This window comes from Sapajus apella, unplaced genomic scaffold, assembly GCF_009761245.1.
Source record: "Sapajus apella isolate SASKATOON/1434 unplaced genomic scaffold, GSC_monkey_1.0 scaffold6, whole genome shotgun sequence".
NCBI classification, from domain to species: domain Eukaryota; kingdom Metazoa; phylum Chordata; class Mammalia; order Primates; family Cebidae; genus Sapajus; species Sapajus apella.
Window position 1 is genome coordinate 16,715,336 of NW_022436946.1, and position 9,452 is coordinate 16,724,787.

The window sequence follows — 9,452 nt, forward strand, 5'->3', positions numbered from 1 at the left end:
AGCCTGGGTGAAACAGCGAAACGCTGTCTCAAAAAATAATAATAATAATATCAATTTTAATATAAGATTTATTTGTAATTTAACTACCAATGACTATAAAAGGTAGGAATTTGAACAAAAATCAAATTATATATCACTCCACTGAAAAGAATCTCTTCCTTGGCAAAACTCATGCTGGGCTGAGAGTGAAGGCAAGAGCTCTCAGGAACGAGGGTCAGTGAGAGGTCAAGGCACAGGGGCAGCGGGACGGAAGGCAGCAAGAAAGCGCAAAGCAGTTTGGGTCAGGCCAGCTCTGAGAGCCTAGTAATGGCCAAGAGATGGAATCATGTAATCGGGCAGCACATGGAAGATGAGGACGCCACTGGTACTTAAAGAATAGAGTCAGCTGAGGGCAATCTGCCTGTTAGGAGCAGCACTTCAGTCATGGTGAAGGAAAGAGGAAGGGAATCCATAGCTCTGGAGAACAGTCTCTGTGTCCAGGCAAGCCAGCAAGGTCTCACTCTCTGCATAGGAAGAAAGGCCTCTGAACCTGAGAGGGCGAGGGTCCGGTTTGCCAGTCACACAGCCTTGCCCAGATATAGGTGTCAACAATATAATGCTGATAATTAACAAAACGGCCCACATCAATAACATATACCAAAAAGACACATTCTTTCAGCTCTCTCCCTGTATATATAGGTTGAGCATCCTTTATCCAAAAATCTTGGGACCAGAAGCATTTCAGATTTTCAGTTTTTTCAGATTTTGGAATATTTGCATTATACAAGTTGAGCATCCCAAATCCCAAGTCTGAAATGCTCCAAAGAGCACTTCTTTTGACAGTCATATTGGTGCACAAAGAGCTTCAGATTTTTAAGCATTTCAGTTTTGGGATTTGGGATTATCAAACTGTCTGTCTGTCTGTCTGTCTGTCTGTCTGTCTGTCTGTCTCTGTCTCTGTCTCCCTCCCCAGACCTTCCTGGCACCAGTCACAGAGGTGGAAATCATCCCACACCCTGCCAGCTTCTAGAGCTGAGGTCCCCCAATATGGGTCAAGCTCTGGTCAAGGCTGGCTCTGGAATCAGGCTGCTCTTGGCAGAAGGGTGAAGGGCATCACTGCTTCCATATGTGAGGAACAGGAAAGGACAGAGGTGACACACATCTTCCCAAATCTGAACTTGAAAGATGTACGGAAGTCCCCACAAGCTTTTCCTACAAGACAGTGTCAACGAAGCATAAGCAAAGAAGCAGACCACCAAACAGGAACCTGCAGATATAGCATACAGCAGAACAAACCCCAAGATGGGTAGCTAACAACAGAAGAGGATGTGGCGAGGAGAGGCCAGCAAACTACAGCCTGTTTCCTGCTCCTGTGGGTACAGCTGAGCCAACAGAAAGCTAACAGCTATACCTTTCATTTACACCTCATCAATGGCTGCTTTTTCACTGCAATGGCAGAGCAGGGTAACTGCAGCCATGGCTCTATGGTCCAAAACTTTACTACCTGGCCCCGTACAAAAAACATCTGCTGGCCCCTGCCTTAGAGAAGTATCAGTCTTTCCAGATGCAGATTTATACATAAAAGTACATGCAAACAGTGAAAGTTTAGAACTGTAAGGTTTGAAAGGACATGTCATAAAGTCAATCTTTATGACTTGACAGCTAATCCATCCTGATCAAATGGCTCATACAGATGTGAATACCAACAATAATAATGCTGATACTAACACAATGGTTTACACCAATAAGATGATATTTCAGTTATCTCTCCATGTATGTGTGTGTATATATACATATATATGTATATATACACATTATTTTTCCCATCCTATGGATATGTTTACCTTCCACAAGATCCTATAGGTCCTTTCTTCTTAGAATAATAATCCTCTTCCTGTATGGCTCCCATTGTTACCTGATTAAACATGCATGCTGCACTGATCACACTCTTCCCATCTGATGAGTCGATCTGTGAGTCCCACAATGGACACTTCACCTGATGGGCTAGCCTGGCATCCTATACACATGCCAGCTATCTTTAGAAGATTACAGCACCTTTTTCAAAATAATTTTTGAAATACGCTTCATAAATTTTCAATAAAAACTAACAAAACTTGAAAAAAGCACCAAATTTATTAATTTGACTTTTTTGAAATACTGTCTGATTTCCTGATGAAAAGTTTTCTTTTAATTTATTATTATTATGAAGAATCCATACTCAATGAAGTTCAAGCAATCTTCCCCTCAACAAGCATTTACTGAGGGTCCCTGAGCTATGCTGAGAACCAGCTTGCACCAGAGAAACAACCCGGTATTCGTTTCCTATCTTTGCACTTTTACAAGGATCCCCTTTCTTGATACTTCATACACGTAATAGAATAACTTCATAGATTTATTTTATAGAAATAGAACAAACAATTCATAAAATCGAAATAGGAATTACAATTACATATTTCATAAGAAAAACTTGTAAAATAAAAAATACTTGAAAATAGAATGCTGCTGAGTCAAGTACTATATAACACTTCCCTCTGCCTCCTGGCCAAAAATAACCCCAGAAGGTCTGTTGGGGGGAAAAGGGGGAGGGATGGGGGGGTGGGGAGGTGGGGAGAGAGAGCGTGGGGAGAAATGCCAGATATAGATGAAGGGGAGGAAGGCAGCAAATCACACTGCCATGCGTGTACCTATGCAACAATCTTGTATGTTCTTCACATGTACCCCAAAATCTAAAATGCAATAAAAAAAATGGAAAAAGAAAAAAAAAACCCAGAAAACAAAAAAAAAAACAGAAGTTTAAGATCATCCAAGATTCTAAATTTCTTCAGTTTCCTTCAAAATTACAGAAGCTTAAATAGAATTGTAAATAAATCTTGTAATTGTGGATACTATTCAAAAGTGTGTCCAGGTAGGTAGAATACAGCATAATTTTTGGTCATATAAAGAGATGCACTATATAATTCATGCACTTTCCCTAATTTAAGAATTTTAACCCTATTTTTACTATGAAGCTACAAAACGTTTGGACAGCAGTGGAGAACATATATGCATTATATATGAACTGGTGTCCAATTTTCAAGTTGTCTTTGAAAAGTTGAAGGGCTGATTTTCCAAAGAAGAAGAAATCAACAATATTAAAACTTGTTCAAATGGAGACAGAAATTCTAAAAATTTAATGTAGAGTGAGTTTTAATCCCAAAATGTTTATTCTTATTGTGTGAGAAATAAAAGTAGCCCCCTAGATATCCAGATATTACATCATGACACTTCTTATGGACCTATATTAAGAACCTTGTGTTTGTACTACCTCTTTCTTGAGGCATATCTTGTAACCTAAGAGTAGGACGATTAAGCATTTATAACAATACAGAACTGCTATGATAATTTCTTTATTATTTTTGACCACATTAGCATATCAAACCTGTTGCTGGAAAACAAGGTTTTAGAAGCATTCATTCCTGATACATTCACTCCTAATCCTTCTCTCAGTCTCTCTCACATGGGTACACACACCCAAAATCCTAGCTTCCCCTAGAACCTCAATATCAACTATTTTATTACATATATGCAAAAGCTAAACATTTTTGCTGAGCTATTTGGTGATATGAGTAATTAAAATTTTAGTATAAAGAGAAATAGCCTAATAGGTGGATTTGACAATTGATCTGATTAATCAAAGTTCATGTAATTTTTCAGTCTCAATTCAGATTAATATGTCAACATATTACATCTTATTAAAAACTTTTGAAGGAGGCAGCAGCAGAAACTTTTCACACTTCTGCTGAAATTCAAACTCAGAAACCTAGGCAACACTCTGCAGTTCTGCATCTCAGAGCTCTTCTTGGAGCCACTTTAATTCTTAATGTCTTAATTACTTGTACTTATTAAATAATTGAAACCTTCTAACAAACAAAAGATGAGATGGCTCTTCTCCTGTCTGACCAACATGATAGCAGGAGCTTATTCTAAAAACAGAAAAACAAGAATTATGTTGGCTTGGGGAAATATGCTAATGAGCAGAAAAAGTTAAAGCCTGTTATTTATTCACCATGAGTTTCTGATCTTCACACACACGCAAACACATGCACACACACACATATTTTATACTGATATAGATATACATACACAGAATAAAACGAATTTTGCCTTGAGAAGTTGATAATATTTGCATTTAGAAACAGTCACTAGAATCATAGGCTTTCAAAGATAGCAGGGTAAGTAGAGATCATTTTGTCAAATCTCACCTGTGACAAAATGTGTAGGTGGGTGTGGCACACATACAAGTTCACAGAAAGTCTGAAATGTGTTTGCATAACATGAACCTTTACTTTTATTAGGGGTAAATCAAATTCTATATATTGTTTCATTCAGTATTTCCAAGATGTAACTGCTATAAATTTCTCATATGCTTATTTACCAGATTCATTAGGAATTATAGTATGTTATAGCAGTCAAAACACTGTCTTATGGTACAATGTGCCCATCACTCAACCTTAAAATTAACTCCTACTGCTGACATTCTTCCTGTGGCTGTGTTTTGGAAAATTAGGCCCAACTACTATGAGACATAACACTATAAATATTTTAAAGAGGGAACTGTACATATTGCTGAAAAACTTCATGACTAACATTAGTTTCAGATTTACTCATACCCCACACTTTTTTCTCAGCTCCATACTCCACATTTTCAAAGACTTCTTGCAATCATGTGTTTCTTGGAGAAAAAGTTGTCTTGTAACTCTGGGTAGCATACAGACAATCATAAAAATAACTGTCTGTGATACTGAATCATAAATATTCCTTTCTAAAAATTAAAAGAGGATAGTCCTTTTATAGCACAGTGACCATAGGATTCTACATTCCTATAATAGCTCGGTTTACACTTATAATCCTATATCACTACCAACAGTGCCTTCTGCACTCTCAAAAGTATCTGAGTTTGAATATTAAATGATATAGGCACTTGATCAATAATCAATGCGTTCCCTTTTAAGTTTTTCTCAGCAGTTAATCCCCAAGTCTAGCCTCAACTTCCATTCAAGTTGCTTCCAAAGAAGATGACACATTTGATCACTGACATACCCCTCTAGCTCAAAATCCATAGCAATGATAAATACAATCTGAAAATATACAAAGTCATCAAGCTGTAACTGATATCTTAAAATATGCCAAACATCTTTAGGCAGAAAATGGGAAAGTGGTAACAGAGGAGAGGCCATGGCCCTCGGGCCTCTATGTCCAGAGCAGGCAAGAATCTGGCTCCTGAGACCGTGGGCCTAAAGGAGTTCAACACCGTAGGGAGGACATACCTCAGATGACTCTGAAACTGAGCTAGTATGGTGATCGTTTCTCCACCTCAAACCCAATTTCATCTAATGTGAAAGGATACTGGGGGGAAAGAGAAGACTTTTGCTGGAATTCTCCAACTCAAATATAAGCCCATACCAAAATTCCAAAACAAACAAATAAATTCTAATTCCAAGAAATACAGTGAACAAGATCAACCAATTTAAACATAAATTTTTCTCCATATGAAATTATTTTTATGGAAGTTTGTTTAGGATTTCCAAATAGGTAGTAAGGGGGAAAGTTCCTTGTCTTCCTCCCTCCAAAATAGAACTTCTGCAAATATAAACTGGCAGAAACGCAAAAATAACAGGAGATACAAGCATTACAAATTTAAAACATGAGAAAGGAAATTTAAAGCTGCTGAAATGGGCAGACAGCACAGAATAACTGAGAGGCTACATTATCTATCTGATAGAAACTGCAGGAAAAGGGATTGCACATAAAGACAAGGAAACCCTATTTGGAGACATGAAAGTTGAGAATTTTAATAAAGTTAGAATTGCTGACATCAAAAATTTATTTGTCCTACATGAGATTCAGGACAAATAAAGCTGAATCGATACCTGGATAAAACATAATAGACTACCAACAAAGTTAAGTAAGTAACAAAAGCCACTAGAGAGAAAAAACAGATTAATAACAAAGGACCAACGGATAGACTGACAGCAAATTCTCACCAGAAACAACATGTCATACATTCAAAAATATTTTTCTTTATTGTGTTCTAGGCAGAATACAATAGGATAACATCTTTAAAATGCCAAGAAGAAAATAAATTCTAATCTAGACTGTTATGCCCAGCTAAAGTATTATTCAAAACTAAAATTAAAAGAGAGCCACCCACCCCTAGACCATTTTTGAATCAATTACTTGAGGATACACTTTAGTATGACAAAAATTGAATCTAGAATACCATGTAGCCATAAAAGAGAGTGAAATCATGTCTCCTGCAGCAACATGGATGGAGCTGGAGGTCATTATCTGAAGTGAAATAACCCAGAAAATAAAAAACACTTTGTTTTTACTCTTTTTTTTTAATTGCATTTCAGGTTTTGGGGTACATGTGAAGAACATGAAACAATGGGTACACATGAACATAAAGAGAAAATTAATAGACATGGAGACTCCAAAAAGAGGGGAGGGTTAAAAAAGAGTGAAGAGTGAAAAATTACCTATTAGGTTCAATGTTCACTGTTTGGGTTATAGGCATGTTGGAAGTCCACACCTCATCATTACACAATATGTCTATATGATAAACCTGCACGTGTACCCCCTGAATCTATAATAACAAAAAAGGAAAAATGAATCCATAAGAATGCAACAGGATAACAGAGAAAAAAAACAAGTAAAATACAGATTTAATTAACTGTTTACTGTAAAATAAGTAATTATTCAGTATTTACAACATGCTAAGGTCCACTCAGGAAGAAGATATAAATATAAATTAAATTTTGTAAATGTATAAAATTTATGCATATTTTAAAAATGTAAACTTGAAACCTAAAGAAAGAAAACCATGCTGTATAGCTTTCAAATAAGCAGAGAGAAATAAAATAAAAAACAGAAATCCTTAACAATCTAATGGAAAGCAAGAAGAGGGGGAAAAAGGAGCAAGAAAAAAAAATGGTCATCGAAAACCCAATAGAATATGAACACATACCAACATACTTACAAATACAATAAATGTAAACAACAAAATCTCTATTCAAATACAGAAATTATCAGGGCTATTTTTTAAATTATGAAATAGGCTGGGCTGGTGGTTCACACCTGTAATCACAACACTTTGGGAGGCTGAGGTGGGTGGGTCACTTGAGCCCAGGTGTTTAACACCAGCCTGGACAACAAAACTCTATCTCTACTAAAAATACAAAAAAAATTAGCTGGGCATGGTGACACACACTTATAGTTCCAGCTATTTCGAGAGGCTGAGGTGGGAGGATCGCCTGAGCTGGAAGGTCGAAGCTGCAGTGAGCTCTGATGTTACCACTGCACTGTCGCCTGGGCGAGAGTGAAGTCTTGTCTCAAAAAGAAAAAAAAAAAAAAAAAAAGTTGCGATTTTTTAATGAGAACATGGGGATAGAAAGAATATCAAAGTAATACTAGCCAAAAGAAAGCTGATACAGCAATGTTGATGTGAAAAAATAAAGTTTCAGTAAAAAAAACCCACTGATACTGGTAAAAGGATTATCCAATAATCAAAGGGAAGTCCACCAAGAAGATGTAATAACTATGAACTTGTATGCACAAGTGGCATGACCTCAAAATGCACAAAGTAAAAACTGACAGAGCTATGAAGTAAGAAAAAAAGGTGCAATCATAGTGAAGATTTTCACTCATCCAGTTTCCTGGCAATTACAGAGATTTGTGTATCTCTAAATTCTGACTGCTAATTCTGTGTGCAGACGCATAACTTCCAGCTTATGCCTTGTTCTGAAATTCTGTTTTTTAAAAGATACCATCATGCGGTTATCCTCAAAGCTCAAATCCCTGAAGATGAATTCTTCCCCCATAAGAGCAGTAAAGAGAGGTTTTCTGAGGTCTAAAATCTGAGAGAAAAGGTGGGGAAGGGAAGGAAGGGATGAAGTTTTATTCTGCACAGATGGATACACACCATACGAATCAGGATGAGGACTTACTAGACAGCACAGAGCTGCCTGCTGCACATGCTGTTAAGCAGAAATGCTGCAAAAGTGTCCTCCTGTAACCAGATTCACTGTTTGGACACAACTCCACAGATTCATATGAGGCTTAGAAAAATAATACTTTATGCTCGGATCATCTCATTAATAGAGTGTGTGTGTAAAAAGCATGAATAGTACAAAGGAAATGGCAGTAGAAAACACAGTTCAGGACTTGCGAGGAAACTCAAAATTAGGAATACACTTACAAATGAGAGTACCAAGTAAAAATAAGTATGAGTGATACATGTCAGCAATATCTATGGAGGTGTAGAACCCATTGAAGTATGCTGGATGTTTAAAACGGCAGTCAAAGCTGCTGAAAGAACTAAATTAGTTCAGGAGACTCTGGCTGATTTTTTGTACGTGCATTTTTTTTTTACTTGTACTTTAAGTTCTGGGGTACATGGGCAGATCTTGCAGGATTGTTGCATAGGTACACACATGCCATGGTGGTTTGCTGTCTCCATCCCCCATCACCTACATCAGGCATTTCTCCCAGTGTTATCCCTCCCCAACATTTTTTGTAAAAAAAATAATTGTTTAAAATTATTATTTCAACCAAGAAGGCTCTGGGTAGCAGAATAAAAAGAGCATCTGAAACAGAACAAACCAAGTACAAGTTTTATCAGATGGGAAGGACAGAATAGATACAAAGATGAAGGCACAGGCACCACGTGAACTAGAATCTGAAATTAGGACAAGCAAAGAGAAACCCTTTGGTTTTTGTTTACCTTCACCGGTAAACCACAGTTTGAACAGTTCATTCACTGCCAGAAAAATGTTTACATCCAATTCTGAACAATCATCAAGGCCTATTCAGATCTAAAAATTCTGATTCTACATTTGTGGTAATTCCTCTCATAATTTTCCCCTAGGTTCTATCCTCAGTGAAGCCAATAAACAAGAACAGTCACACCCATAGAAGAGTCCAACTCCTACCACAAGGCAGAGATTTAAATTGCTCACAAATTGCCATGCTTCGGGAAAAATAAAAAGTGCCCACTAAACAACTACATGCTAAGAAATAAAGCACTATGACATCATCTTCCTGAATTGTAGGTCAACAAGCAAATACAAGAGAGTTCTACAAATATGTATTATTTATCTTCAAAACTACATTTAAAAAAGGCAAGTTTTGCCTGGCACGGTGGATCACACCTGTAATCCCAGGGCTCTGGGAGGCCGAGACAGGCAGATCACAAGATCAAGAGATCGAGACTGCCCTGGCCAACATGGTAAAACCGTCTCTACTAAAAATACAAAATTAGCTGGGTATGGTGGCGTGCGCCTGTAGTCCAAACTACTCAGGAGCCTGAGGCAGGAGAATCATTTGAACTTGGGAGGTGGAGGTTGCAGTGAGCTGAGATTGGGCCACTACGCTCCAACCTGGCCACAGAGCAAGACTCCATCTCAAAAAAAAAAAAAAAAAAAAAAAAAAAAAAA

General features: G+C 37.3%; 1 protein-coding gene across 11 annotated transcripts in view; it reads right to left on the reverse strand.

Moving 5' to 3' along the window:
• Nucleotides 1-9,452, reverse strand: part of EYA4 (EYA transcriptional coactivator and phosphatase 4) — a 271,605-nt gene that overhangs the window by 184,876 nt on the left and 77,277 nt on the right. The gene's annotated exons all lie outside the window — the stretch shown is intronic.